Source organism: Apodemus sylvaticus, chromosome 5 (genome assembly GCF_947179515.1).
Source record: "Apodemus sylvaticus chromosome 5, mApoSyl1.1, whole genome shotgun sequence".
NCBI classification, from domain to species: domain Eukaryota; kingdom Metazoa; phylum Chordata; class Mammalia; order Rodentia; family Muridae; genus Apodemus; species Apodemus sylvaticus.
Genome location: NC_067476.1, coordinates 88470649 through 88476648, shown reverse-complemented (window position 1 = coordinate 88476648; position 6000 = coordinate 88470649).

The window sequence follows — 6000 nt, the reverse complement described above, 5'->3', positions numbered from 1 at the left end:
GCTCACTGTCAACATGGCCCAGAGGTTAGAGTCACCTCAAAAACACACTCTGGGTATGTCCATGAAGGCTTGCCCAGAGAGGTTTAACTGAGGAGGGAAGACCCACTCCACACATGGGCTGGGAGCCCAGCCTGAATTAAAGAAGACCGCGGAGTAGAAAAGCCAAGCTAAGGTTTCCTTCCTTAAGTTACTTTTCTCAGACATCTTGTCACACCACACACGAAGCTACTAAGTCATAGGGCAATTTCCATCTCATGAACACAAGTAATTGCCACATGAGCTTAAACTTAGTGAAAGTAAGTTTTTATAACTAAAAACTGTATAGTGAGTACTAAGAGCATGCTAGTAAATGAAGAACATCATCAATTCACAGATGGGGAAAAAGGCAGGAAAGAACTGAAGGTTTCAAGCAGAAAAAGAGAGGAGTAAACAGAAAGCTAGAGATGGGAAATCAGAAAACCATTTGACACTTTCTTATCAAAAGTGGGGTCCAAGGACTATTGGCTTGAGAGCTTTCTAGAAATAAAGTGGTGTGCTGGCAAACTTCGAAATATTTATGCTTCTACCTATATACAGTCCTTCGTGTTTCTGCCACCAAACTTTTCTTGTCCTGAGGAACAATGTCCTTAAATTATGAGGAAAAGCAGAAAGAAACAGGTAAAGACCCAGTGTGGTTCCCATGCCAGGTAGTTCACAGGTGGCTCCAGCTTCGGGGGATCAAAATTCCTCTCTGGCTCCCTCAACTACCTTCCCATATAAATCAATAAAAGGAAAACAAATCTTCAAAATTTTTCTTTGAGTGATTCAAATACATACTTAGCATAGAAACCGGATGATATCCAACAGGACAGGTAGCCAGAGAAGACTTGAGAGAGTGAGAGTGATAAAACCCGAAGAGAAGATGGAAGGCTGAGTCCTTCAAAGGAGACCCTCCGCAGGCGCCCGATCAGCTGGGCATTTGAATATTCCTACAGGTCAGGGTGCGTAGTTTCATTATTTTCTTAACCACACGTTACTGCATTTAAGCCACAATATTACAGATGAGAAATGTCTGAACAAGGAATAGGCCAAATGGGTTTTAATTCCCCAACAGCAAAACCCTGTTAGTACCTTGCCCTGTGTCAGCAAAATAATTGTGGTTCAAGTGAATGTGAAACACTTCCATTCAATCTTCTCCCTCCTCCCTAAGGCAAATGCTTTCTTATCATGGAGAAACAGTACTCCACAAACTGTCAGACTGCATCAAGAGACTTGAAGAAGAATTATAAAGCCAGGCTAAACCAAGGCCTCAGCTGGGAATGTAAAATTCTCCTGCAGGTGAGCTTTCAGTAGCCCCCTCCCTGCCAGGAGCCTTTACTGATGCTACTGTGTAAATTCTGAGAGAGAAGAATTTATCCAGGAAAAAAGAAATGTATATTTGTTGCAAGAAGCAGAGGCTGTTACCAACGATTCTAGTGTAAAAAAAAATTAATGTGTTAGCTAAAAAGATCTTTGGTGGCTTTAAAAAAAAATAAAGAAAATGTCAGAGAATTCTTGAGAAAAGCCAGAGCCACCCTTTGGAATAGGAGCTGGAAAAGGACTCAGCTCTGGCTGTTTTCTACCTAAATTCCATCATCCTGGAGCCAGTTCTGAGAACAAGCATTTGATTGGTCATTAGACACATAAGGACCTTAGTCAATGGATCCACCTTGATCAATAACTTGCAAAAACCCAACAGAGATTCCATTGTAACAGGCAAACAAAGAAACAAAACTAAACAAAGACAAAGACAAAGAGGAAAAAAGAAAAGAAAAGGAGAGATTCTGGGGGGGTGGGGTGAAAAACCTTTAGTTGTATAATCAGTATATTTTCAAAATCATACATCTAAAGACTGCTACAGTTTGCTGCACACAGCCACACAATGATGGTGGGGTCAGCATACAGTTTCTCATGCTCTTAAAAAAGAACGCCTCACAGGGTCTTCAGAGGCAGGTCAGGAAAAGCTTTAAGACACACTCACTGTGTGACTGGGAGAGAAAACTGAATAATTTCCCAGCCCATTCCTATTCATGTTTAATGTTATTCATGAAAACCATACAATTAGACAAGATTCCAAGCAAGCTGCTGCTTGATCGTTCAGCCTGTGGCTGTGAAAGTGAGTGCTTTTAATTTCCCTGAAGACCTTCTGCATGCATCAGGGTTGCTCTTTTAAAGATGAGTAATAACAGCTTCTCACATCTGTCCAGAAGTTGTTATCAAAAAATAAAAAGTCCACTGGCAAGCCCTGTCCTCTGTCCTCTGTCCTCTGTCCTCTGTCCTCTGTCCTCTGTCCTCTGCTCAGGAGATTCTGATTCAAGAAGTCTGGGATGGGGTCGAGCAGCTGCTGTTCCAGGCAAGTGCTTATCCATAGCTGGTCAGAATGCCTGTGCTCTGAACAGTGCAGTTATGCATTCACACTCAAGATTGGTGGAGAGCAGGAAGGAGAGTTGGGAGTCGGTGAGACCTCAAGAAGCATTGAGTATGATGTGTTGGGAAGTGGAAGTCCCTTGTTTCCAGCAGTTCTTAAACTCTGTGTGTGACTTATGTGAAAACAGAATTTATCATGGCACTCCATGAGCTACCAAGGTTTTTTGTTCTTTTTTCTGTTAAACATTTTATTCATTTACATTTCAAATGATAGCTCCCTTCCCCTTCCCCATTACCTCTACCCAACCCCCTCTCCCATCCTCCCTCTTTCTCCCTCCCCTTTGCCTCTATGAGAGTTCTTCTCAACCCCTTCACCCACTCCTGCCCTCTAGCACTCCTCCAGCACCCCCACTCTGGGTTATCAAACCTCCACAGGACCAAGGGCCTCCCCTCCCATTGATGTCAGAAAAGGTCATCCTCTGCTACATATATATCAAGAGCCATTTCTGTTCTTTTTTTTAAAATGTTTTTTTTAATTGGATATTTTCTTTATTTACATTCCAAATGTTATCCTCTTTCCTGGTCTCCTCCCCCACACTCCTGGAAACCCCCATCCCATTCTCCCTCCTCCTGATTCTATGAGGGTGCTCCTCCACCCACCCCACTCCCACCTCTTTGCTCTCAATCCCCCTACTATTCTTTATTGAATAAAAATTGAGGGGAAATTAAAGTGACTCATCCCATGCTTCACAGTAGCTGCTGAATTTGAACATAAATCTAAGTTATAAACGGGAGTACTTTTATACATACTCAAGGGCTTACCAGGTTTTTTTTTTTTTTTTTATTTTGTTTTGTTTTGTGTTTCTTTTAATCCTGTCTGTACTATGATCTGCATAAAGAACACTCTTTTCAAATGTGATTATGTCTACTCAATCACAAACAGTACAGGAAGAAAAGCCTTGCTGTAATTATTTAAATATGTGAGCAGAATGCAAAGCAAGAAGACTCCTTAGGATTTCAGAATATGATACCCAGCTCGGCACATTATTGTGGGGAATTACTACTATAGGTCTCTTCAAGACTGGCCCTGTTTGTTTAGGTTTCTTCATGAGGATCAGTGATGACATTGAAACAGTAGATTTGGTGTGGATTCTCAGTTCCTTAGTGAAACAAAAGATGAATTCCTTGTTACAGTTAATTATTGATCATGGTCAAAGCCTCTGAGTATTGTCATGGTAGAGATTAAAACAGTGCCTTTTAAATAAGGTAGCTATTTAAATAAATTTCAGGGCAAGCTTTGAAAGGGCTTGGCAGAGTCCTTTCAGTAATTGGGAATTCTGGTCCTCTACCTTACACAAAGCATTGCTTCATTCTGCCATGTTGGAATTAGAAAACAGAGGATAGGTAAGAAGTTGGCAAGGCAACTTCTGGTCTCCACTAAACAGGAATTAGTTCAAGAAGTCTGATATGACTCAACCTAAGATAAAAAGTTAAAAGATTGACAAGCATCTGCTATCTTTGGGAATTCAGCTGTGTGCCACCCTGGGCTCCCGAGAAAGATTTTCCCAGCAAGGCTGGCATACACCCTGGCACAGAGAGGTTTGGGTAGGAAGTGGAGATTTTTGCTTAAGAGTCCAGCTGCTTCCTATGACCTGGAATACTGTACGTGGTCTGGGGAAGGGGCCTGAGTACACGAAGGCCTAGAGGTGGGCAAGGCAGGAAGTGTTGGGCTTGGAGGTTGAGGCTTTGAGTCTATGTGACTGGGGAAGCCTGCGTACTTGCTGGATAGGTGTTTTAGGGTCAGTTGGCTGTGAAGGACTGCCCACATCCCTGTGAATGAAGCCTGATGAACTTGATGATTCACCAGATGAGCTTTGGTGGAATGGTGCCTCAGTTTGTTGTTGAGGTCTTGAGAGACCAGAGAAGGAGTTTTAGCAACACAGAGGTTATCCCACAAGTGTGCAAGTACATCAGACTGCACTAAGAGAACAAAGATGGGACTGGACAAATGGCTCGGTTGGCAGAGGGTTTGCTTAGCATGCACAGAGCCCTGGGCTTGGGCCTCAGCTCAAGCCTGTAATCCCAGCATTCAGGAGGATAAGAAGTTCAAGGCCATCCTTTGCTAAATCTTAGATTTGAGGCCAGTTTGGGTACATAAGACTCATATCACACACACAGATAAAAAATAACAGAGAATACAACTTTTAAAAAAATCTGAGTGCACATTTATAGCTTTAATAGGAAGCAACATTAACACTAAAAACAAGGGGGAAATCTTAAAACAGTTGAGCTGTAAAGTTAAGGGTGATTTTAAAAGCAAAATTTCAACTACAAAGGTTATTAACAGTTTACAAAAAGAAAGGAAGAGAGAGAACGAGGATTACCATTTGTAATGGTAAATTGACATATGAAAATTCTTCCTTTTATGAGTATCAAAATAAATGTACATTGAAACATTAATAAGAGAAAAAGCTCCTTCACCCATTAAATTAGTAATTAAAAAAATCCTACTTCAGGGTAGAAGGTGTTCAGTGAAACAGATTATGAAGCAACGTGTATGGAAAGAAAATGTGCTGCAGCTATTTGGCATTCATGTCAAGACTTTAACCTTTTCCTTCCTTGTACTATAAATAAAATATTGTAGGTTTAGGACAGTTTTAACTGATAATAATTTTATTGTGAATTCATTGTGTTATTTTTTTACAATAGAAAAACTGCCTGTTTTTTTAGATAGAAACCCATCCATGAGAACAAGGGTTAAAATACAGACTAAGGCTCTTGGGAAACAGAGAAAAATGAAATAGTCGCCCCCTTCTCTCTCTAACCTGACACCCCATGTACCCTGTATGTGTAGGGACTTTCCACACACACTAAGCAGCTCTCTAGCACACAACAGCTGTCCTCCTCTAAACCAGTTTAGTTCTGACTCTTGTCTCCCAGCTATGAATCAGACATCCCTCCTCTAGAACAGCTCACAGAACTCAGGAACACACTTTGTGTCTGCTCATTTGTTAAAAAGGAAGTCAGAAAGGAATGGAGCAAGGGAGTTGGGGGAGGGTGGGACCTCCTTCCACACTTTCTCCAGGTACGCTACTCTCTGGGAACTTGCATGGGTTCAGCCAACCCAGAGCTCACCTGAAGAACACTGTGCTTTGGGGTTGTTACACGGGCTTTATGACATACGCATGATTGACTTCACCACTGGCCATCGGTAATCAGTCTAACCTGTGGTTCTTGCCCCCTCTTTGGAAGATGAAATTCCCAAGCTTGTAATCATGCTGTAGTCTTCTCAGCAATCAGCCATCATTTTGAAGCTGTGTAAAATCTCAAGCCACCAACCCTATCATTATAATACAGAGGACACTCATCCTCTCAAGATCCCAAGAAGTTTTGGAGCTTTATGTTAGGAAATGGGACTGAAGACCACATACATGGTTCACAATATTAAAGGGTTAAGTCCATGTGATGAAATTATTAGTGCATTTCAAAAATCAAAGTTCAACGAAAAATTAAGCATTTTGGAAAGAAATTCAGAGTTAAAAAACTAGGGGGAGGATACAAAATACTATTTATCATTTCATCTTAGTTTTGTTTAAGATATATGTTTTATATTAC